The 25,660-nt window shown below is 45.9% G+C and overlaps 1 long non-coding RNA gene across 1 annotated transcript in view; it reads right to left on the reverse strand.

The window, feature by feature from the left end:
• Window positions 1–7,118: 7,118 nt before the first annotated feature.
• The window catches only part of LOC138527746 (uncharacterized), a 70,827-nt gene continuing 52,285 nt past the window's right edge, over window positions 7,119–25,660 (reverse strand). The window contains exon 3 of the long non-coding RNA XR_011284029.1: window positions 7,119–7,536. This is a non-coding gene — a long non-coding RNA (uncharacterized lncRNA). The remainder of the gene's footprint in view (window positions 7,537–25,660) is intronic.

A 25,660-nucleotide genomic window follows, 5' to 3' on the forward strand; every position in this document is an offset into this window, starting at 1 on the left:
TTTTTGTCTACCGATCTAGTTTGAGCTGTTAATCTTTTCACCTTGTCCCATAGCTGGTCTTGCATCGCTTTGTCTGTAGCCGACCCGTCAATGGTCACCCCTAGGTATTTAAACGGATCGATTACTTCGAGTTTGGCTTCCTCGAGAAACCATTTGGGAGGCCTTAGTGACTTCTTCGTTGTTTTGTCTAGGACCAGTACTTTCCTTTTTGATATGCTGATTTCCAGATTATTTTCTTTTGTATATCTTGCCAAATTTGTTAGTTTCCGTTGTAGACCAATTTGTGTTTGGTCAATGATAATGGCGTAGTCTGCATAAAGAAGTTGCAAAATGATCACCTTCCCAATTTTTGGTGGAAACGCTCTTATTTTTTGGAGCTAAGGGGCACCCTTGTTTGACGCCTCCCTTGACTGGAATCTCCTCAGACAGTAGTCCCTGTTTGCTCAGTTTCACCCGGATCTTAGTGTAGGCATGAAGGGCTTTTATAGGGCCCAAAATCGACGTTGGACATTTCCAGTTGTTTTAGTTTGGACCACAGTTTCGCCCGGCCTATTTTATCGAATGCTTTCGATAAGTCTACAAATGCCAGATACACTCTTGGTGCTCCTTCTCTGACTTTATCTATGTTTTGTATTTTGTGAGAACATTGGCCTCCATCTCAAAAAAAGCCTACAGCAGCAGTGAACAGCATTGGTTACACAATAAAAGTACATTGTACCCAGCTCAAGGCCATTGGACGCAGCATGGGCTATTGGAAAAAACTCTACTGTACTTCATCACAACTTGCAAAAGCAAATCTCGCGGCTTGCATTTGACTAAACATGAAAGTGTTTTCATTGAACTGTGCATTTAGCAAGAAGGCTTGGTCTGTGGCTCAGACCACATGCCATTTTAAGCATAGCTAATATGGGCAAACATAGGGAACACATGTCACTCTAAGAGCAGAAATGGTTTGCTTTAGTGTGAACATGATTTTTCATGTGAACATCTGACCAAAGAGGTAAGCCACTTGCATAGGTAATGAGCTATCATCTCTGTATGGCATGTGAAAGGGAATTTCCCCCTCCCAAACCACTGCTATCCTTTACAAATCAGTACAGAATGTGAATCTTACCATGTTTTGTCCATATATATTTGCTAAAAAAACGACGAATGTGTTCCAGGTTATTTTACGAGAGCTCATTAAACAACCCAAGACTTCAAGATCTGCCACAGTAACTAGCGATTAATGGTCAAAATGATTAGAAGCATAGTGAAGTAACTCCTCAAACTGGCCCGCATTGGCAAAAAAAGTGGCCCACTTTGACCAATAAAATAGGCCGACACCAGCATTTTGCATTTTTGGTTTGGCAATGGGCCTATTGCCCTACAGGCCAGTCCGAGCCTGGCTGCATCACAAATTATGATGAGAATTCATGTGCCACTGCTCACCATCAACTTCACATTGTCCAGAAAACAGAGCAGTGACAACACTTACTCAAAACCAGCTTTACAGATAAGTGAAGGACCTGCTCATTTTGTGTCATAAAAGCATGCAAATACTCCAAACAACAAACAAGCATTGTTAAAGCCAATAGTTTGGGCATTTGTATAGGCACACTGAAGTATGCTACCTGGAGGTAAGTGAGGCGGCTCAGGGAGCAGTCAGTACTCCCTAGTAGTAGAAAAGCAACCTTTACTAGGAACAGCAGTTACAAGTAGAAAGGTGTAAGTAGGAGACTCCATGGCAAATCCACTGGATCATGCATCGCTCCCATTTGCACCAACTGATACTCTCAGAACACTCTCATACACAAAGCTGGTGGTTCTATGCATCTTTGCTGCATTTATTTCCCGAATGGCAACTTCGATGATTTATTTGTTTCTGTTTTTGCCGATTATTTTTAGCACAAGCAGTGGGGGGAGAACCCCTTCTCTCTCCCCTTCCATCCCCCACACCTGCATTATACACCTTATCCCATCTTACCAAATACTTGATTGTGCTAAAAAGATCAGCAAAAGCAAATACGGCACAACTGAATACGCCAAAGTTGCCATTAGGGAAACGCGTGCTAGACCCAACTGGCATCCAACATCCCGGCATTCCACATTCACTCTGAAAGCAGAAGGAGCCAGGATACTACTACACACCACCTTTTTTAATAATGAAGAAAAGGGGACGTGTATCTCCTCACAGTCACTAGTGCAGCCAACAGCTATGCACCTAAACCCAACCAACGTCAACACCATGCAAACATCTCAGAGACGTTGCAATGTCAGCGAAACTCCTGCACAAGAAACAAGACCCACACACAATAAAGCAAGCAAGAATAAACTCACACAGGGAACGAGCAAGCAAATAAGCAGTGACATTCATAACTGACACCCATGAATCAGGAACAAGCAATAACATCAATCACAGGAATCACAACTCCTACCTCACAAAAACATTCAAAGGACTTGAAAGTGGTTCACAACATGAAAGATCACTGTGAGGAATTTGACTATCTGCATGGTGGTCGTGGGCTCGCCTGGGCTTTTCTGACATTTTTAAATAAATGGATAATGGGAGACCTACCTCAGGAAAATGTTTGGGGCTAATCCACACACATTTTCTATGGTCACACCAAAAGAAACGCATAGTCCCGTGCACTCTGGCATTGACACAGCCTAAAGGCCATTTAGTTGGGATGTGGCAGCTGAGGAGGGAACAATGTCATCCCAAGAAGTTGGAGGACAAGCTTTCCCCTGCCACGGTCAGCCTGATTAACTGACAAAGGCTCCATGGAACCACCCTGCTCTTTTGTTAGGCCCTGCAGCTGGTGGCAGCGACTAACACACCAACAGGGGGTACTTCAAACAGGCCCACATGGGGCCTGGCTGCAGAAGATAACTAAGGGAACAGGAAACCCAACAACCTTTCGTATGTAACTGTGTCAACCTGAAGCCAGCTTTGGCCCTGAGTATCAATCACAATGAATTGAGAAGTCTGGACCTATTGTGGCAGTAGGCCACCCGCATTAGTGGGCCCCAATTAATAGGTACAAGAATTTGGTTTGCAGAAGCCTTGTTCTCTTTTCACCCTTTTACCTTTTCTTGTTGCAAAGCACTCTAGTTATGACCTCACACACACAGAAGATTGTTAGTAGGGACACCAGGATTGGTTCACTACAGTATGATATGACATATATGATATGGCATTGATAACACGCCTATACACAAGGGTTTCAAGGCACGACGAGGTATGGGGGGAAACAAAGGGAGGACAGACAACGATCCTACTAGGCCAGGTGTCATTCAGATTGGGCAAGTGCATGGGAAGGGGGGAAAGGAAAAGTGCACAGGGGAAGGGAGAGGGAAAAGTGCAGTACATGGGAAAGTGGAATAAATAAGATAAATAAAACGGCCAGCTGGTGGCAAGTGCAAGGATGTGCAGACATAAGTGCTGGTAGGGGGACCGTAGGGATACAGAAACGGCCCTCTGGTGCAGGGGTAGCCAGGGAGGCAGTGCAGGTGGGCAATTGACGGGGTCTGGGCCAGAGATCAGAAAGGGTGGCCAGGTAACCAGTGCAGTTTCAGTCAGGAATTCAGCAGGGGAGAGGGGGAGAGAAAGCAGAAGCAAAGAGGAAGGTTTGGAGGTGCTTCCAGAACCAGAGATGGTTCTCCTCGAGTTTCAGGGAGGCAGGAAGGCTGTTCCAGAGAGGGGCCCCTGCCGAAGAGAGTGATCTGCCACCAACTCGTTGCTTGGAGAAGCGACTGACCCTGAGGGAGTTGGAGGAGGATGAGCGAAGAGCTCGAGAAGGAAGATATTTAGGAAGAGAGAGTTGAAGGTATTGCGACCCCAGAAGGCCTTGTGTACAATGCAGAGGGGTTTACACTTAATCCTCGCAGCCACTGGGAGCCAGTGCAGAGATTTCAGTCCTGGAGAGGTACGATCCCTGGGCTTGAGGCCAAGCACAAGTCTCGCAGTCCTGTTCTGGATAAGTTGCAGAGGGTGGAGAGTAGAGGCAGGCAGATTTAGGTAGAGGCTGTTACAATAGTCCAGCCTAGAGAGGACCAGGGCTCTGGAGACAGTGAGCTTCTGGGGGAAGGAGAGGAAAGGAAGAATACCTCTAAGGAGGTTCAGCTGGTAGTGTGACTTCTTAGAGATGTCAGAGATGTGAGGGGAGAAGGAGAGTGCAGAGTCAAAGATGACCCGAGGTTATTCGCCTTGCAGGTGGGAGTAGGAAGAGGGCCAAGAGAGGCGGGCCAGAGAGCTGCAGGGAAGGAGGGAGTGGGTATGCTGATGAGTAGAATCTCAGTATTACTGGCATTAAGGCAGAGGTTGTTGGTGGCACACCACTCCTGGATGGCAGACAGACAGTCAGAGATGAAGGAAGGAGAGGAGGAGCCCGAGGGTAGCCTGAAAATGAGCTGGGTATCATTCGCATAGCACTGAAAGTTGGGACAGAGAGCTGCGATGCGATGGGCAAGGAGTGCCAGGTATCGGTTGAACAGCCAGGGAGTGAGGTTAGATCCCTGGGTGACACCCTAGGTAGAGAAACAGATCAGATGTCAGAGCGGAAGGACCCAAGTTGGACCTGGCAGGGTCGGTTGGAGAGGAAAGAAGTCAGCCACACCAGAGCCAGACCAGTGATACCCAGGTTATCACGGAGACGGTTGAGCAGGATGGCATGGTTGACAGTGTCAAAGGCAGAAGAGAGATCAAGCAAGATGAGAACGCACAGGGTGTTAGAGTCAAGGTTGGTGAGCAGGTCTTCACGGATGTTCAGGAGAGCAGTTTCCATGCTTCTGGCAGCTCTGAAGCCAGACTGGTGGTCAAGAAGAAAACCAACAGATTCAGTGTGGAGATTGAGCTGAGCTGGGAGATGGCCAGTCTCTCCAGGAGCTTGCTAAGGAAGGGAGAGATGGAGATTGGGAGATAGTTAGCCGGGCAGGAGGGGTCGGCAGAGGGTTTCTTAAGAAGAGGGTGCACAAGGGAGTGCTTCAGGGGGTAAGCGAAGATGAAGGAGTGATTGCAGAAATTAGCCAGGGTAGGAGCCAGGGAGTCGATGTGGTCCTTGATGGTTTTGGAGGAACAGGGGTGAACCTATTTCAATGAGACTTTCATAGATCAGACTTGTCTAGAAACATTGTCTGCAGAGAAAAGGGGAAAGGCAGAGAAGGAGGGAGGAGGGTGGCTGCAGAAGGGCCAGAGAAAGAGCAAGGAATAGCGGGAGGGAGACGAAAGGAGGAGAGTGATGACAGGATGTCCTGAGTTTTAGAGATGAAGTGAGAAGCCAGTGCTGTGTAGAGGGCCTGGGAAGGGAAAGGAGAGGTAGAGACTGTGGCAGGATTGGCCAGTTCCTTGCAGATTTTAAAGAGTTCAGCCGAATTGTTAGATGCCGCAGAGACACAGGCTTGGATATGGGCTCTCTTCTTGGTGAGGACGGAGAGCCGGTATTGCCTTTTCAGCAGGCGGCAGGCCAGTTTGTCAGAGGATGTACATGAAGCACGCCATTTCCTCTCGGCCGCCCTGCACTTGCGTTTTAGGGTGACGAGGCTGTGTCATACCAGGAGTTACACTTGACTTTGGGCTTCGGGCACATTCTCATGACAGGGGCAAGGATATCAAGGGTATCAGATATAGAAGAGTGGAGCGTGGAGAGGGCTGTGTCAGGGTGAGAGTCAGCCAGAGGGGGAGGAGGGAGTGAGAAGGTGGCGGCAAAAGCCTCATGGGTCCGATGACCGAGAAGGTGGGTGGCAGTGACGGAGGTGGCTTGGCCTGCGGGGTTGGGAGGGTGAGGTGGGAGGATAGGAGAAAGTGATCACTCCAGGAGAGAGGAGTGGAGAGAGGTACAGAGAGTGGAAGGTCTGAAGAGATCAGAACATCGAGAGTGTGCCCTGCAGAATGAGTCAGGCCAGAGGGGAGATCACTGTTGCCCACTTGGCTTTAAAAGAGGGCTGGAGCACATCTTTGAGTAGATCACCTGAGGACTTCACAAGAGCAAGAATAACTCATCCTTGGACCCTGGCTGAAGATACAGTCTGCCTTACAACTTCAACCAGTGAAAGAAGGCCACGAATATCCAAAGGGGGAAGCAAGATCTCTCCCCTTAACCTCTTCCAGGGAACACAGGGAGAAAAGAACTCAAAGGACCCTCCAGCCACTTTAGAACCAGTACCCAGCCAGCACATAGCGTGCCCTGCCAGGCAGCAAACTTCCTGGGCAGGGAGTGACAGAAGGTCTGAACCAAAAACCAAGTACAAGGCAGCTGCCTAGCTTTGGGCCACCTGCCTTAAAGGACAACACAAACCCATTGAAGAAGCGGGGAGAAGTGCAACAACAGTCGAGGTCCTTGATCCGCCACTGCATGTGCAGAGGCTTAGGGCCCAGCCAGGACAGAGAAGCACAGTGATGGCAAGGGTGTTCACCGCCACTAAAGATCTGGGAGGACATGTTTGGAGAAGGGAAGTGGATCAATCCAATATATACCATGGCAACAAATGGACAAAGAGAATGTAAGATGCAAGCTCCTGTCCTTGACGGCTGGAGTGGGCAAGTGGATCTATGAGTTAGAGAGGCTGACAGCTGGGACGACATTAGCAGTGAAAGGCTGATAGCTGAGAAGACATTAGGAGTAGGAGACATGAAAAGACTACTCTCAGCAATTCTTGGGAGGTTGCTGAAGACATACGGAAAAGAGAAGGGTATCCCTGAGGGACAGCACACAATGGTGCGCCATTTAATAACTGCTGATCAGCCGTATGGAAAGCTCTAAGAGTATAGTACCTAGACATGTCAGACATAAGCGCGATTATGGCACGCAAAATGCGTGATGATGAAGACCTGCTTCAATATATTCAACAGATTCAAGAGAAATGGCGCCTTGAGATGAGTGAACAGTAGGACAAAACAGTGGAGTTATTTTATCATATATTATGCCATGGACTACCAGACCAAGTAAACAAGCAGATGTTTGGGAGTTATGACTCCACTCTGCGCTCACCACTTATTATTTCGAGCTGATTCTTGGCTGTCACAGGCAGGGTAAATTAAGGTATTCCCAAACCTTATTTAATAACTAGCTGTCCCCGGCCACGCGTTGCCGTGGCTCAGTCTGGTTAAATGGAAAAGAAGAAAAGAGAAAGCGCACGTTTCTAATATGTTTAATTTCACAATGGCTCTGGCGGTTCTCCAAGTTGAGGCAGTTTAATTTCCCGGTGGGGCTACACATTCCTTTCGTTTCTCCATTAAATTTCAGAGCCTTGCAATAAGGACACACTTCAGTCATGGTGCCGATGAAAACATGCCTTATCATCAGCTGGGCTGCACCGGAATGCAAGGCGATTGTAATTGCGTGATTGCTGAGCACAGAGTCGTGTCGTGTGTGTCGTGTGTGGCGCTGATCTGCTGTTTCTTGTTGATGTCTTTCAGCCACTCTTAGCCTGTCGCGTTCATTCTGTTGAGAACAAAGCAGATCTGAAGCTGCAGAACGTGAGAGCCGTGCTCGCAACCGTGCATCCTGAAGTCTGGCCGGATATCGCTCTGCTGCTTTCTCACATGTATTTGAGCCACTGAAACATTGAAATGGAATCGTAAAGTATTTAGTATAGCATGTGTTGCTTTTACGTCCAACAGATGGCTCTTTTTTGCAGTAAAATGTTTAGTACAGCATGTGTTGCTTTTATGTCCAACAGATGGTGCTGTTTTTCAGAAAAAGTATGTTTTTCCCTGTCACAGTATAGTAGGTATATAAAAACATGCGCCTATTTGAATGCAACGTTGTGTCAAAATTTCAAAGCAATCAGTGAAAAACTATGAGATTTAAGATTTTGAACAAACAAACATTTACATTTTTATTTATATATAAGATGTATATGGTTATTGTCGACCCAAAACCAGTGTGAACACTTCCAATGTCAAATGAAGATACACTTAGAATACTAGTAGTGTGAAGGTAATCTTGTTTATTGAATCGCCCCTTAGTGACACGTGTTTCGGCCAGTCGTTCTTTCTAAAACCAGGACAAGATACATGGTTCATAAAACATATATTCCAAGATTATAACAAAAATCTAAACAATAATTGGTCATTATTCCGAAGCAGAAAACATACAATTTGATTAATGAGAAAAATTGTTTATAGATTGTGCACACAGAAGACAGAGATTCAGGGATGTGAATAGGGAGGGAAGACCAGGTAAGAAAAGTACATAAAGAAACATAATAAGTTGTGGGTCGACAATAACCATATACAAGTGCAGAAGCAGCTCAAGAAACTAGTTGGAATGGAGGCTAAACCATGGTCACAAATTCAACTAACTTTAGGGCACTGTTGCAGATAATGCAAGAGAATGCAAGAGAAAAGCAGGAAGAGAGGAAACATGGGGAAGCAAGGTTAGTGCAGAAAAAACTATCCAAATATGCAATGGAAGTGAGTGGTTAATCAGAAGATGCAGAACAGGCCACAGATAGCAGAGGGAGACTTTGCAGGACGCAGAGGCATGAACCACTGGATAAGAGGAGAAGGAGGGCCGTCTCGGGGAAGAGGGTTCAGGGAGCAAATGCACCAGAACACAGGATGATTTCAAGAGGAGCTGCAAAGGCCAATGGGGGTCCCATATTATGTTGGGTCTGTAGATGGCCATGACACATAGGCCGGGTATGTAGGGATAGGGGGCCAATAAACCATACCATGGCAATGCAACAACAATCCATCCATCAGTCTGAGTTGGACGAACCACACACTCAAGACAACGGTCAGTGCAGACATATGCACCACATGCCATGCGCATGCAAGACATGCATGGACAGGCAAATGCACCTCATGTGCAGCAATCGCAGTCACTGCAACAAGCACCAACCCAGCAGAACACCATAGCAATGACACACACAGACTCCACGATGCGGATGCAAACTCCCAAGCAGAAACTGGGAGGGGTGACTGTCATAGGCGGCAACCCATTCACAGGGATGGGGATGTCACTGTACCCACAATAAAATAGCCCACAGACAGGCCTGATATGCTTGATCCTATCTGTCACACCTAATCTGGCAGAGGAACCACGGATAGAGGTGACCATAGGTGACAAGACAATTTCCTTTCTCGTGGATACGGGGGTGGCTAGATCCTGTATCAGGGAGGGAAGATACCCAATGTCAGGCATTGCCATGAATGCGCAGGCATCGAATTTGGTTCCTTTTACTGACAAATTAACACTTTCTGTAGGGGAGCATAAAATGAACATGCCACATCCTGCCTCAGGGTCAGTCGTTTTTCAAAGAAAAGTGCTGGGGGTAGATCTAAGTCTTCAGTCGGGGCCTCCCTCTGGAACAGCTTCCCTGCCACTCTTGAAACTTGAAGAGAACCATCTCTGGTTCCGGAAGAACCTCAATACCTTCCTCTTGGCTTCTGCCTTCTCTCCTCCTATCCCCTGTTGATCTGTTCTGCATAGGCATTGTGCACCTGTTTACCCTCTGATTTTGGGCCCAGGCACTTCCCACTCTGCCACACACCTGCACTACCTCCTGGCAACCTTTGCACTCTGGGTCTGTATCTGTAACCGTACAGTCCCCCCCTGTCCCTGCACTTATCAGACACCCCATGTCTGTGCCTTAGATTTAGCACTTACCACCTGCTGGCTGCACTACCTTTTTGTTGTTTTCATTCCTATTCACAGCACTTTCCACTTCGCCCTCCCCTCTTGCACTTACCCCTTCCCTCTCCCCTGCACTTGCACTTTCTCAATGTCACTGGGCCCAGTAAGATCGTTGTTTTTGTTCTCCCTTGTTCCCCTCCCTTGCCTCGTCGCGCTCTGAAACACAAGAGCTCAATAGAAATGAAATATCAATATCAGTATCAATTGTCATATTTACGGCAGACACCGGTAAATATAATCGGTAGAGACAAGATGGGCAGACTGAACATTGGCATTTCATTCACCGACAAATGGATAGTGTGCTCAACCCCAGGAATTCATTACATAAACGTGAGGGAACCTTTGCTTATAGTGGCCGGGTGCCAGAGGACCTTGAACTGTATACATATGTGGCAGAAGTGTTAATTGTATGGCTTCCAGGGATACAGGGGATACTGCTACGGATACCCAAAAAATTCTTGTTCAGTCCAGAGATCCCCTTAGACAAGAAGGAAGGGAACGTGATCCAAATAGAAATCGAGGCTGCCATAGGGAGAGATGAGGCGATAATATTACATAGGACAAATGACACAGGGTGATCGTGGAGGACAGTTATTGCAGTAGGGGAAGGATATAGAATCAAAAAATGTGGGCTCCTGGTATGGAACCTATTCTACCCAGGAGGGTTAAATCAGAAACAAAATAAACCAATGAATAGGTTCAAGGGTACTCATACACGAAGGGCTCCCACAATTGGTTTGAAAAAATGACTCTTCGAAATTGTTATCATAGAGAAAGATCTCTAGAGGACTTTTTATGTTGTAATTGCATGAGTCAAAAACACAACAACACAATTTACAGAGAGAGAATAGACATCATCAATGGTTTGTTGGACCATAACAGAACATAAATGTAAATGCTTTAAAACACCATTTACCACCAATGCTCGGGACAAAGTTGAAAATGGTGTGTGTGCAACAAACCCAACCTCTGTGGAGGTTTGTCAAAACAGACACAGTTCAATTGTGAAACAATTCAAAGCGGAATTCTAAAGACAACGTAAAACAAATAAGAGGCAACAGATAAGATTTTTCATGTGTGAACAGCAATCAATGTGCTGTGAATTCGGGGAGTAGTATGTCTACACCATGTGTTTCAGTCGTTTAGAATTGGGCTACATGAGCCTCATCTTTGGGACGGCCATCATCAGGACAAGGTTCTGTACACGGGACGTCTAAGCTGTGGGGAAGGGAGATCACAATCAGGTGGGTGTATGAGCCGCAGAACTAATTTAAATTGACTGAATCAAAAATGTGTAGTCACAAAATAGAAAACACACAGCTTACCTATGTAGCAATTGATAGGCACTGTATTAGAGATCCATACGCCACACTGGGCTGGTCTCTAGGTACTCCTGTTGTATTAAACAGAAAAAAAGGGGGGGTGAGTCTAAACCCCAAACGTTATGTACATAATAAATATAAATGTACACAAAGCATAAAACGTGTCTTACCTTTCACCGAATAACTACAGGTGAAAAGGTCCAATGTGTTGTAAAGCGGTCAGCCATCAGAGGTATGGCTGCAAGTAAACAGAAAGTCACATTTAAGTGTCTGAATGTAACAAATGCTCATGTGGAACTAAAAGTGCCCATGCTGGCAAATTTACCTTTGGTGGTGGGCCAGATAGGCTGTCAAAAGGCTGCGTGCAGAGAGCGGGGCATCTTCGAGTGACTGAAGGAGCACACTGCACAGCGTGGGAAAAAGCTGTTGCCAAGGCTGCATGAGTGTTTTACATGGCAGCCATGTTAGGATCAGGCTGAAATCGAGCAGCCAGAGAAAAAATGTATAGCGCTCGAACTGGTGGAGCATAGTGATAATAAATCAATTTAGAGGGCACACGGGATACACATCTGTCTTAAAAATTAATTTAGGAGCTAAAATTAGCCAACTGGTTGTCATGGTAACCGTCATGTGACTCATCAACAGAGTGTAAGATGACCTCATGGGGATGTTAAAAAATTCGTTGAAAAGTCGGCGCATGATTAGAAAATGGGCCCAATATGTACAGCTCTTGGAATGCATAGGCAAATAGTAAAGCAATAATAAATACATGGCACATAATGCAGGTACATAATTGCATAGTCATAGAAAGCCGCAAAATGCAATAATAGGTACAACTCTTGGAATGCATAGGCAATAGTAAAGCAGTAATAAATACAAGGCATGTGGTGCAGGTACATAATTGCATAGTCATAGAGAGCCACAGAGTGTACTGATTAAATACCAGCCGAGGGCAAAAGAACATACAAATTGTACCGCTATCCCAAATAGATGGCAAAAGAGAGCCGCAACAAAATGCTCACTAAATGTGCACACAGACATAAGAATTAGACTGGATGGAAATCGATGTATAGAAAACCGAAAAAACAATGGCAATTTTTGGAAAAGCATTCTAGCAGGCATACCGGGCACATAATTTGGTCTAGATGTAAAAATATCTAAACAAATGAATGTTCAAGAAACCAAAACACAACATTTTTGAGAACAGTGTTACAATGGACATTCAAGTGTGTCAAAGATGGTTTAAAGAAAAGACTTCCATTCCACTGAAATGTTTAAGCCAGAATTTACGGTGTTAAGTCTGTGCACCCACCGTTGCTCTAACTGAGTCAATGTTTTATTCAAATCCCCACCCCTCCTTGTCGGGTTCACTTTCTGAAGAACAAACCACCTTAAATCTGTGTCTTTGTGATTTTTACTAGTAAAATGTTCTACTAGGGGCTTGTCTGGTATTTTGTTCCTGATGCCGGAACGATGCTCGGAAATGCGCATTTTAATTGCACGTACTGTTTCCCCCACGTATAGAAGATTGCATGGACACTGTATGATGTATATAACACCCTTGGTGTTACAATTGGTGAAATCCTTCATAGTCCATTGCACCTTATCGTGTTCGAATGATTTCTTTTGTAGGGTCAGAGGGCAGGCGACACACTGGCCGCACTTATGGTGTCCAGAGACAGGTGGTAGATCCCAGAGTGTGCGCTGTGGTTGGGAGGGTGGCTCTATAAAAGCATGGACGAGAGCATCTTTTAAACTCCTGTTTTTCTTAAATGCGAAACATGGTACATGCTGCAATGTGCCGAAATGGGTTGCCAAGTGCCAATTCTTTTTAATCGTTTTCTGGATCAGTGGACTCAAGGGTCCAAAAGTGGTGACACACATCAGTCTACCCAGGTCTTTTTTTGGTTTTGTGCTCAAACAGATCTCCCTGGGAGTGAATCTTTTTTTCGCTTGGTTGATGGCTTTTTTTTTATAGCCTCTTTCAATGAGTCGTTGGGTTAATCTTTCTGCATGTAGATGAAACTTTTCCAACTCTGAACAATTTCTACGAATACGTAGGAACTGTCCATAGGGTAAGTTATACTTGAGGCCCATTGGATGGTAGCTGGTAAAGTGCAATAAAGTATTGCGGTCTGTTGGCTTGCGAAAGAGCTCAGTTTTTAGTCGGTCTCCCGTTTTATAGATGTGAAGATCAAGGAAGTCTATGTGATGGTGGTCCCACTGCATCGTGAAGTTGATGTGGGTATTTCTCAAATTGATCCATGTATGAAAATCTTGTAGTTCAGCAGGTGTCCCTTGCCAGATGATAATTACATCGTCAATGTACCTTTTCCATAGTACGATGTGATCCTGGAAAGGATTTTCTGGTGTTAAGACATAGTTGGCTTCATACCGGGCCATATAGAGATTGGCAATATCGGGGGCAAAAGTAGCGCCCATACTCAAGCCCTTCACCTGTTTGTAGATCTGGTCTTGAAACATAAAGAAGTTTTCTGACATTGCAAGTCTAATGCACTCGAGAATGAAATTAGTGGGTGTAGATTCTTGGTCCGCTCTTGTGTTAAAAAAATCATGTATCGTTTCAAGGACTTCTTGTTGGGGTATGGATGTGTAAAGGGCCTCAACGTCCATTGTGAGCAAAAGGGTATCGGTGGTGAGGACAATGTCATCAAGTAAATTGATTGTGCTAGTAGTGTCCTTAAGGTAGGACGGCATCTTCCTTACAAATGGTTTCAGAAAAAAATCTGTGTATAAGGACAAGGGTTCCAAGAGGGATTCACAGGCTGAAACAATCGGTCTTCCAGGTGGTTGTTTGGAATTCTTATGCATCTTGGGAAGAATGTAAAAAGCCGGGATACGTGGACTGGTTTTGTTGAGGAACCTCTTTTCGTCTTCGCATATCCAGCCTTGCGTGAGAGCATGTTGTGTGAGGCTTGTGATCTCATCTTGGAGGTCCTTTGTGGGATTGTGGGCCAAAGGTAAATAAGCGTCATGGTCGCTTAGTAACCGTAGGCATTCGGTATTGTAATCAGATGTGTCCCAGATGACTATGCCACCTCCCTTGTCTGCAGGCTTAATAGTTATTGATCTGTCAGTTTCCAGACTTTTCATGGAAATCCGTTCTTCTCTATCTAGATTGTCCTGGTAAAAATTTTCTTTTTTGAAACCAGCCATTACGGTCTTGATGACAATTTTTTCAAAAGTAATTATCTCACCTGGGGTGGAGCCCGGTGGGGGATAGAATTTAGAGTGTTCTTTCAGACCCGTAATGTTCTCTGTGTTTTAGCGTGGGTCTACTGTAGCTTCCGTATTGGCTGGCATATAAATTTCAAAGAAATGTTTTAAATGAATATTCCTAAAGCATTTCCGTAATTCAAGTTCAATTTCAAAAGGTCGTGCCCTTTGGGCGGGGACAAAAGATAGACCCTTACCTAGGAGCCGCAATTCTGATGCAGTCATGGTCCGGGAGGATAAGATGAAGACTGGTATCCCTAATTCTGCCCTTGGTTCTGATACCATTGGCGCGTTCTCATGCGCTGCCCTGACTGGGCCTGGCGTCTCTTCGGTCGTCCTCTTTGTCCGCCCCTGGGAAAAAAAGGTTGTGGTGGCTGTCCTGTTAATCCAGTTAAACTAGAGGCACTGCCACTTCCACTCGATGAAGTGCCTGCGAAGTTTACTGATCTGTTTCTCCTGTTAGAATATTGACTTGCTTGAAGATCAGTGTAGTACGTAGATCTGAGGAATGGGTAAGTTTTTTCTTCTGAATAGTTAGCTAGATCTTTTTTAAACTTTTCAACTTTTCCATCAAGAGTTAAGTTCTTGAACTTAGTAATCTCCAATTCGAGCTTGTCTAATTTGTCCTTTGCATTCTGGATAGATTTATCCTCAATTCTGCACCCTGTTTGTCGCATTCCTCTTTAGCCGTATCTATGACCAGTATTAACCAGTCACGGCTACATTTATTCCCCACCCCACTGAAGTTTTTCATGAACTTGGGGTTGTCCGTGAAAACCCTGGGGATGTTGCGTGCCTGTAGGCCTTCGGGAATTATTCCGGCTTGTCATGAGCACTGCTCCCGAGAAGCCAAGTCAAGCCCAGCATCTCCGGAAGCAGGCTCACGACCCTCGTCCCCGGCTCCAGCAAACCCCTATAGGGGCCCTTTGGACCATGTCCTGGCGCCTCTGGCGCCAGGCTCATAAGGAACCTCAGTCCCGGCGCCTGGGCACCGGGCTCATAATTCTTGCAAAGGTGCTTGGGTGTACCTACCTGTAGCAGACCATGCTGCATATTCACCTTTGCAAATGCTGGCAGGATGATGTCCCCAGCCTTCTGCTGGGAGGAACTATTCCCTGAACTGGGACTACTTTCTTACCTGGGTGGGGCTGGTGCCACTCCTTAGCTCTGGAACACAGGAACTCTTTTACCTGGTCGAGGCTGAGGAAGAAGACACCCAATCACTCCAACACTATTTAAACCACACCCGATTGGGAAAACGTGCTTTGCGTTATTCTGCATCTGCAGCAGGACGCTCACCGAGTCAGCTCCAGCATTCCAGTGACATCTCCAGCTTCAGCTCAGCAACCTGTGGAAGAAAGACACGAGAACTATACTTACCATCCAGGAATCCAGACACCGGCAGAACCTGCAAGCAAAAGAAACATAAGGTTAGCAAGTTGCAACACGTTCGCAGCCGCGCTCGCTTACCTGATCCATCTGTGCTTTCACGGATTCTTCGCGGCCTTCTCTTCAGCAGCCAAACGGCACCTGTAAAGACAAAGAACATTGTTAAGTAGGATTCGGGTGAAGGCGGCCGCATTTACTTTTCTTACCTGCTTTTGTGCGCGTATTACGATCTCTTCAACCGCAGCAGCCCGGCACCTGAAAACAAGAAAAGACATTATTTAAGTGCCATTAAAGACTGCAAGAAAGCCTAACACTTACGTGTTTCCCCACGTGCATCCGCGACTGGGAAAACGCCCGCAAGGTCCCGACAACTGCAAATAAGAAAAGAACATTGTTAGAGGTGCTATAATAAGGTCACAGATCATTATACTCACGTGCTTCGCACGTGCAGCGGCAACGGACGAACAACGCCCGGAACATCTCAAGACCTGACAACAGAAAACAAGGGACATTATTGAGGTGTCATTGAAATTCCCAGACCTACGTACAACCGCACGTGTCGCGCTCTCAGTGACCATGCCCTCAGCATCCAGGCCCCTGAAAAAGACAATGCAAAGACTTCATTAAAGGTGCCCATCTCTTCAAGACTATAAACTCTTTATACCTACTGGCATCCGCTCGTGCAGTAACGGCGGCATCACCTTTTGGCATCTCAGCACCTGTGCCACTTCTAAGGCCACAAAAGACTTTGAGGACCTCCAGTGACGTAACTGGAACCCACGCACCCCTGCATAAGTCGCAGGATGGAGAGCCCAGCATTTATACGCCTAAGGTGAGAGCTCACCAGGACATTGGACTTTCGGAGAGTTGGCGATTAGTGAGGAGGAAGTCCAGCCAAACGGTCATTAACCCTTTTTTCTTCCGCCTGCAGAAACTTTACCCTGCAAGCCAGACGGTCAATAAGAGGAATCCCAGTCCAGAGAGTCATCCGAGCTCTACGCTTCTCAATTGAAGAGACTATAACAGTTCAGCCGGGACCAGCGCCTCCGTGGGAATCAGGTGAGCGTTACAGAACGCGAAGCCCTCCAATAACCTCCTACCCAGGCGCTATGGAAACTTCCGACACTGATCAACTGGCCCAGTTACTAGGGGAATTAAGAGCTGAAGTACATGCTGCCCGCCAGGAAACGAATGCCCTGAGGAGGGAATTGATTATGTCCAAAGAACGAACTGATGACCTCGCCAGACAGTTATTACAACCACAAGCAGGGCAAACCCCTCTACTTAATTCAGGAGGGACCTATACCCCGGCGGCTTCAGACAATCCTGTTCAAATCAATCTGCCCGGAAATGTGCCTTTGGCTCCGCGCGAACGCTTCTCTGGTGACCCTAAGAGGTTTGCGGTGTTCATAAATCAGTGCTGATTGCACTTTCTTTGTAGACCAGCTGCTTTTCCGACTGATCAGACTAAAGTAGCCTTTGTGCTTTCGTATCTTAGCGGCAGCGCCGCTGATTGGTCGATCCCTCTGGTTACACAGGATGACCCGATTCTTCGCAATTTCCAGGCCTTCCAGGCCAATATGGAAAGACTTTTCGCAAGACATTCCCAGGGGCAGGCCCTGGACAACAAACTCCTTTCCCTACGGCAGGGCAATCAGGATCTTCTGGCTTATATTGCGTCATTTAACAGACTAATCGTTGAAACCAGATGGCCCGAGGACAAGAGGATCACGCTTTTCCACAGGGGTTTGCGTGGCGAACTCAAAGACGTCCTAGCCCAGGTCGTGAATCCCCCTCAAGATTGTTCACAGTACATTGATTTAGTGGTCCAATTGGATCACAGACTACAAAACAAAAAGGCAGACCACTCCAGGTTCGAAACTCGAATATTCTCTAAGCCACTAACTCACACCAAAGGAGTTGAAGCCGTAGAACCTATGCAAATAGGGGTCGTAAAGGGTCCCTTAACCCAGAAAGAACGCGACAGGAGACGACAATTGCAGCTATGTCTCTATTGTGGAAATTCAGGACATTTCCTCCGAGATTGCCCGGTGAAACCTCCGAAGAAGACAGTGGGAGCTTCTGATAAGAATTCCGAAAAGCCCGAGCCGGGAAACGACCTCGCCCGACAAGTGTAGAGGTCCGCTTGCCGAGCGTAAAAACCAGTTCTTTGACCTCGCACTTCATAATGTCAATGGTCCTCATAAATCCAGAACGACCGGATCGTTTGCATGCCATTAAAGCATACATTGATAGCGGAGCGATTGGAAATTATGTAGACCGCGAGATGGCTTCCAGGATGAACCTACCCCTTTGTCCTAAGGTAATTAAAGACGTCATTACCACAGTGGATGGTACGGAAATAGCCTCCGGACCGGTAACCCATACCACCACAGAAGTGACGTTATTAGGCCAAGATGGACATCGGGAGGTAATCGTGTTCGATGTGATCAAGGCCCCTCAGTTCCAAATAATTCTGGGGATCCCTTGGTTGGAGAAACACAATCCTCAAATTGATTGGCGAGCAAAGACAATACAGTTCCCAGAGTGTGCACCTACTTGTTATCCTCGACCCAGTATTGGCCTAGCGGTAGCAACATCCGAAGGACCGCAATTGCCTCCAGAATATCAAGAATTCCAAGATGTCTTTCAGAAGGAACAGGCTAATACCCTGCCTCCCCACAGATCTTACGACTGTCAAATAGACCTGATACCCGGAGCCACTCCCCCTTGTAGTAGAATTTATGCCCTTACCGAGCCTGAAAATCTTCATTTGCGACAGTATCTGGACCAGTACCTGGCCAATGGATTTATCCGCCCATCAAAGTCTCCTGCATCCTCGGCTCTGTTCTTCGTACCTAAAAAAGAAGGTGACCTTAGAACCTGTATTGATTATCGTGCCCTGAACCAGATAACGGTAAAGAACAGATACCCCCTACCTCTGATTCCGGAACTCCTTGACCAAGTTAAGAACGCCTGCATTTATACAAAGCTAGATCTCCGGGAGCCTACCACTTGGGACGGATTAAAGAAGGCGACGAATGGAAGACGGCATTTCGCACCAAGTATGGACTATTTGAATACCAAGTGATGCCCTTCGGACTATGCAATGCACCAGCCGCTTTTCAGTATTTTATGAATGATGTCCTCAGAGAACTCATAGATGTTTGCGTAATCGTCTACATAGATGACATCCTTGTGTACTCATCTTCAGAAGCAGATAATCGGAAACATGTTAGAGCCGTCCTTGAAAAACTCCGCCAACATAAGCTTTTTGCTAAGCTCGAAAAATGTCTTTTTCACGTCACGGAGGTCGAATTTCTAGGCTTTATTCTGACACCCAAAGGAGTCCACATGGACTCGAGAAAGGTGGACGGTATCATCAAGTTGCCATCACCTACTTCCGTGAAAGGTGTCCAAAGCATGTTAGGTTTCGCCAACTTTTACCGCAGGTTTATTCCAGAGTTTTCACGAGTGGTGCAGCCCATCACCGCCTTCTTAAGAAAAAACAAACGTTTTGAGTGGTCAACAGAAGCAGAACAGGCCTTTCAAGAGCTAAAAGCCAAGTTCACCTCAGCACCCATACTGAAACACCCACGCCCAGACCTCCCTTACATCGTTGAGACCGACGCCTCCAGCTTAGCAATGGGGGCGGTTCTATCACAGAGAGATCCGGAAACTAACCAATTGCACCCCGTGGCATTCTGGTCTCGCAAGTTCTCGGCGCCTGAAATTAACTACACCATCACAGATAAAGAGCTTTTAGCAATTAAGTCCGCTTTCAAGGCCTGGCGGCACTATCTCCTTGGAGCCAAACACACTGTCACGGTAATCACCGATCATCGATACCTACAATACCTGAAAACCACCAAAGCTCAGTCCTCCAGACAGCTTCGCTGGGCACTTTTCTTTGCCGAATTTGACTTTGTAATTACTTATCGCCCCGGCAACAAAAATGGCAAAGCGGATGCCCTTTCCCGGATTGGAATGGGAGATAATATTGTCAATCCTGAACCTGTGCCAATAATTCCAGAACAGAGAATCCTGGGCCTGATTTCTTCACAATCCATCGAAGATATCAAAGCAAAAGTTAAACAACTTGTGACCCCTTCGGACTTACAAAACTGGCAACTGAAGGGAAAGGACTTCATCATAAAAAAAGACCTGCCTTATTTTCAGGGACGACTATGCCTACCACATGCCGATTTACAAAAACAGGTAATCTCTTGCTACCATGATTCCTTGATGGAGGGCCACCCAGGCATTGCCAAAACCTAGGAAAAAGTCAAGAGACACTTCTGGTGGCCATCATGGAGAAAAGACATAAAGGAGTTTGTGATGTCCTGTGGTGTGTGTGCCCAAAACAAAGGTCAGAAGGAAAGACCAGCGGGTCTCCTGCATCCGCTAGACATCCCGCCACATCCCTGGCATACCCTCTCCATGGACTTCATCACCGATTTACCCTCCTGTTCCGGATACAACACTATTCTAGTAATTGTAGATTTGTTTTCTAAAATGGCCCACTTCGTTCCACTAAAGGGCTTACCTTCAGCTTCAGTTCTAGCACGGGAATTCCTTGAAAATATTGTAAGATTGCACGGCTTCCCTTCGGTTTTGATCTCAGATAGGGGGAGCCAGTTTATCTCTCACTTTTGGCGAAGTTGCTGTCGTTTAGCTCAAATCGATGTGAGACTTTCAACCAGCCATCATCCCCAGACCGACGAACAAACTGAGAGGACAAACCAAACTCTGGAACAATATTTACGTTGTATGCTACAGCAGTCGGAAAGTAATTGGAAAGATATCCTTTGGATAGCCGAATATGCTTACAACAACTCGATCCATTCAGGAACCGGAAAAAGTCCCTTTTACATTTTATATGGGATTCATCCTCGAACCTCCAATCTCGACCCGCCCCAAGATCTTGGAACGCCTGCCGTGGATCATCTTCACAATGCTATCACTCAAGCTTTCAAAGAAGCGACAATCCACCTACAACAGGCTAAAGAATGGTACAAAAGGGGAGCAGACCAACACCGAAGAGACGCCCCTCAATACCAGGTTGGAGATCAAGTTTGGTTATCCACCAAACATTTATCACTTAAAGGACCTCACACCTTCAACCCAAAATATCTGGGACCATATCCAATTACAGCCATAATAAACCCAGTGGCTGTCAAATTGGGTTTGCCATCCCACATGAAAATACATCCGGTGTTTCACGTATCTCTACTAAAACCTATGCAACCTGGAACCAGACTGAATAAACCTCCAGAGCCTATTCAAGTAAATGGAGAACCTGAATTTGAGGTTAAAAACATCCTGGACTCCAAGATCCTCAAGTCAAAATTATACTATCTGATCGGCTGGAAGGGTTACGGACCTCAAGAACGATCATGGGAATCCTCTGACCACGTCCATGCTCCTCGTCTAGTCAGAAAATTCCTCTGAACTTTTCCCAATAGGCCAAAACCTCTGGGGAAGACAAGTTTGGGAGGGGCCTTGAGGGGGGGTGCTGTCATGAGCACTGCTCCCGAGAAGCCAAGTCAAGCCCAGCATCCCCGGAAGAAGGCTCACGACCCTCGTCCCCGGCTCCAGCAACCCCTATTAGGGCCCATTGGACCAGGTCCTGGCGCCTTTGGCGCCAGGCTCATATGGAACCTCAGTCCCGGCACCAGGGGCGCCGGGCTCATAATTCTTGCAAAGGTGCTTGGGTGGACCTACCTGTAGCAGACCATGCTGCATATTCACCTTTGCAAATGCTGGCAGTATGAAGTCCCCAGCCTTCTGCTGGGAGGAACTATTCCCTGAACTGGGACTACTTTCTTACCTGGGTGGGGCTGGTGCCACTCCTTAGCTCTGGAACACAGGAACTCTTTTACCTGGGCGAGGCTGAGGAAGAAGACACCCAATCACGCCAACACTATTTAAACCACACCCGATTGGGAAAACGTGCTTCGCGTTATTCTGCATCTGCAGCAGGACGCTCACCGAGTCAGCTCCAGCTTCCAGTCACATCTCCAGCTTCAGCTCAGCAACCTGTGGAAGAAAGACACGAGAACTATACTTACCATCCAGGAATCCAGACACCGGCAGAACCTGCAAGCAAAAGAAACATAAGGTTAGCAAGTTGCAACACGTTCGCAGCCGCGCTCGCTTACCTGATCCATCTGTGCTTTCACTGATTCTTCGCGGCCTTCTCTTCAGCAGCCTAACGGCACCTGTAAAGACAAACAACATTGTTAAGTAGGAATCGGGTGAAGGCGGCCGCATTTACTTTTCTTACCTGCTTTTGTGCGCGTATTACGATCACTTCAACCGCAGCAGCCCGGCACCTGAAAACAAGAAAAGACATTATTTAAGTGCCATTAAAGACTGCAACAAAGCCTAACACTTACGTGTTTCCCCACGTGCATCCGCGACTGGGAAAATGCCTGCAAGGTCCCGACACCTGCAAATAAGAAAAGAATATTGTTAGAGGTGCTATAATAAGGTCACAGATCATTATACTCACGTACTTCGCACGTGCAGCGGCAACGGACGAACAACGCCCGCAACATCTCAAGACCTGAGAACAGAAAACAAGGGACATTATTGAGGTGTCATTGAAATTCCCATACCTACGTACAACCGCACTTGTTGCGCTCTCAGTGACCACGCCCTCAGCATCCAGGCACCTGAAAAAGACAATGCAAAGACTTCATTAAAGGTGCCCATCTCTTCAAGACTATAAACTCTTTATACCTACTGGCATCCGCTCGTGCAGTAACGGCGGCATCACCTTTTGGCATCTCAGCACCTGTGCCACTTCTAAGGCCACAAAAGACTTTGAGGACCTCCAGTGACGTAACTGGAACCCACGCACCCCTGCATAAGTCGCAGGATGGAGAGCCCAGCATTTATACGCCTAAGGTGAGAGCTCACCAGGACATTGGACTTTCGGAGAGTTGGCGATTAGTGAGGAGGAAGTCCAGCCAAACGGTCATTAACCCTTTTTTCTTCCGCCTGCAGAAACTTTACCCTGCAAGCCAGACGGTCAATAAGAGGAAGCCCAGTCCAGAGAGTCATCCGAGCTCTACGCTTCTCAATTGAAGAGACTATAACAGTTCAGCCGGGACCAGCGCCTCCGTGGGAATCAGGTGAGCATTACACGGCTCTCAATTATTCGAGCATGAACTTGCCATGTAGTTCTGTTCGAATTATTCTTTTTTTCTTTTGCTTTAGAATTTCTAATTGATCTTCTGTAAGGCCTCGGGTGAGGAATCCCTCTTCGTTTCGTCTGACCCTACAAAAGAAATCATTCGAACACGATAAGGTGCAATGGACTATGAATGATTTCACCAATTGTAATACCATTGTAACACCAAGGGTGTTATATACATCATACATCATACATCATACAGTGTTCATGCAATCTTCTATACGTGGGGAAAACAGTACCTGCAATTAAAATGCGCATTTTCGAGCATCGTTCCTGCATCAGGAACAAAATACCAGAAAGGCCCCTAGTAGAACATTTTACTAGTAAAAATCACAAAGACACAGATTTAAGGTGGTTTGTTCTTCAGAAAGTGAACCCGACAAGGAGGAGTGGGGATTTGAATAAAACATTGACTCAGTTAGAGCAACGGTGGGTGCACAGACTTAACACCATAAATTCTGGCTTAAACATTTCAGTGGAATGGAAGTCTTTTCTTTAAACCATCTTTGACACACTTGAATGTCCATTGTAACACTGTTCTCAAAAATGTTGTGTTTTGGTTTCTTGAACATTCATTTGTTTAGATATTTTTACATCTAGACCAAATTATGTGCCCGGTATGCCTACTAGAATGCTTTTCCAAAAAATGCCATTGTTTTTTCGGTTTTCTATACATCGATTTCCATCCAGTCCAATTCTTATGTCTGTGTGCACATTTAGTGAGCATTTTGTTGCGGCTCTCTTTTGCCATCTATTTAGGATAGCGGTACAATTTATATCTTCTTTTGCCCACGGCTGGTATTTAATCAGTACACTCTGTGGCTCTCTATGACTATGCAATTATGTACCTGCACCACATGCCTTGTATTTATTATTGCTTTACTATTGCCTATGCATTCCAAGAGTTGTACCTATTAATGCATTTTGCGGCTTTCTATGACTATGCAATTATGTACCTGCATTATGTGCCATGTATTTATTATTGCTTTACTATTTGCCTATGCATTCCAAGAGCTGTACATATTGGGCCCATTTTCTAATCATGCGCCGACTTTTCAACAAATTTGTTAACATCCCCATGAGGTCATCTTACACTCTGTTGATGCATGATTTTTTTGTATGAGTCACATGACGGTTACCATGACAACCAGTTGGCTAATTTTAGCTCCTAAATTAATTTTTAAGACAGATGTGTATCCCGTGTGCCCTCTAAATTGATTTATTATCACTATGCTCCACCAGTTCGAGCGCTATACATTTTTTCTCTGGCTGCCCGATTTCAGCCTGATCCTAGCATGGCTGCCATATAAAACACTCATGCAGCCTTGGCAACAGCTTTTTCCCACGCTGTGCAGTGTTCTTCTTCAGTCACTCGAAGATGCCCCGCTCTCTGCACGCAGCCTTTTGACAGCCTATCTGGCCCACCACCAAAGGTACATTCGCCAGCATGGGCACTTTTAGTTCCACATGAGCAGTCGTTACATTCAGACACTTAAATGTGACTTTCTGTTTACTTGCAGCCATACCTCTGATGGCTGACCGCTTTACAACACATTGGACCTTTTCACCTGTAGTTATTCGGTGAAAGGTAAGACACGTTTTATGCTTTGTGTACATTTATATTTATTATGTACATAACGGTTGGGATTTAGACTCACTCCCCCCCTTTTTTCTGTATAATACAACAGGAGTACCTAGAGACCAGCCCAGTGTGGGGTATGGATCTCTAATACAGTGCCTATCAATTGCTACATAGGTAAGCTGTGTGTTTTCTATTTTGTGACTACACATTTTTGATTCAGTCAATTTAAATTAGTTCTGCGGCTCATACACCCACCTGATTGTTATCTCCCTTCCCCACAGCTTAGACGTCCCGTGTACAGAACCTTGTCCTGATGATGGCCGTCCCAAAGATGAGGCTCATTTAGCCCAATTCTAAACGGCCGAAAACACCTGGTGTAGACATACTACTCCCCGAATTCACAGCACATTGATTGCTGTTCACACATGAAAAATCTTATCTGTTGCCTCTTAGTTGTTTTACGTTGCCTTTAGAATTCCGCTTTGAATTGTTTCACAATTGAACTGTTTCTGTTTTGACAAACCTCCACAGAGGTTGGGTTTGTTGCACACACACCATTTTCAACTTTGTCCCGAGCATTGGTGGTAAATGGTGTTTTAAAGCATTTACGTTTATGTTCTGTTATGGTCCAACAAACCATTGATGATGTATATTCTCTCTCTGTAAATTGTGTTGTTGTGTTTTTGACTCATGCAATTACAACATAAAAAGTCCTCTAGAGATCTTTCTCTATGATAACAATTTTGAAGAGTAATTTTTTTCAAACCAATTGTGGGAGCCCTTCGTGTATGAGTACCCTTGAACCTATTCATTGGTGTATTTTGTTTCCGGGGAAGGATATAGACTAACTGACATGACAGATGAGTAACTATTTCAAGACGATCGATCAGACAATGAAGTGGTATTCAACATGAGTGTGACACATTGGGTGAGAATACATTATAGATAAGTGCCACAGCGGATGGTCATGTTGCGGAAGCAGCCTCCACCATTCTTCGAAGAAGACGTAGGGCGGGTACCCAGTGTCTTAAGGACCACTAGTCCTTATGACGTGGGTTTGTTAAAAGGAGTTGGAGCCATTAAAATAAAGCTCAAACCAGGAGCTATCTGACCGAGGGCAAGACAGTATCCCATATCAAGGGAAGCTGATGAGGGATTTACGGAACAATCGCTGCATTGGTGAAGCAGGCAATATTAGTACCGTTAGAATCACAGTGCAACACAGCTGTGTACCCTGTGAAAAAGGCGATGGGGGTTGTGGCATTTTATCCAGGACTTATGCCCCCTGAAACAGATAGTAGAGGCAGAA

The sequence above is a fragment of the Ambystoma mexicanum genome, chromosome 7q (assembly GCF_040938575.1).
Source record: "Ambystoma mexicanum isolate Mex_15411 chromosome 7q, UKY_AmexF1_1, whole genome shotgun sequence".
In the NCBI taxonomy this organism is placed as follows: domain Eukaryota; kingdom Metazoa; phylum Chordata; class Amphibia; order Caudata; family Ambystomatidae; genus Ambystoma; species Ambystoma mexicanum.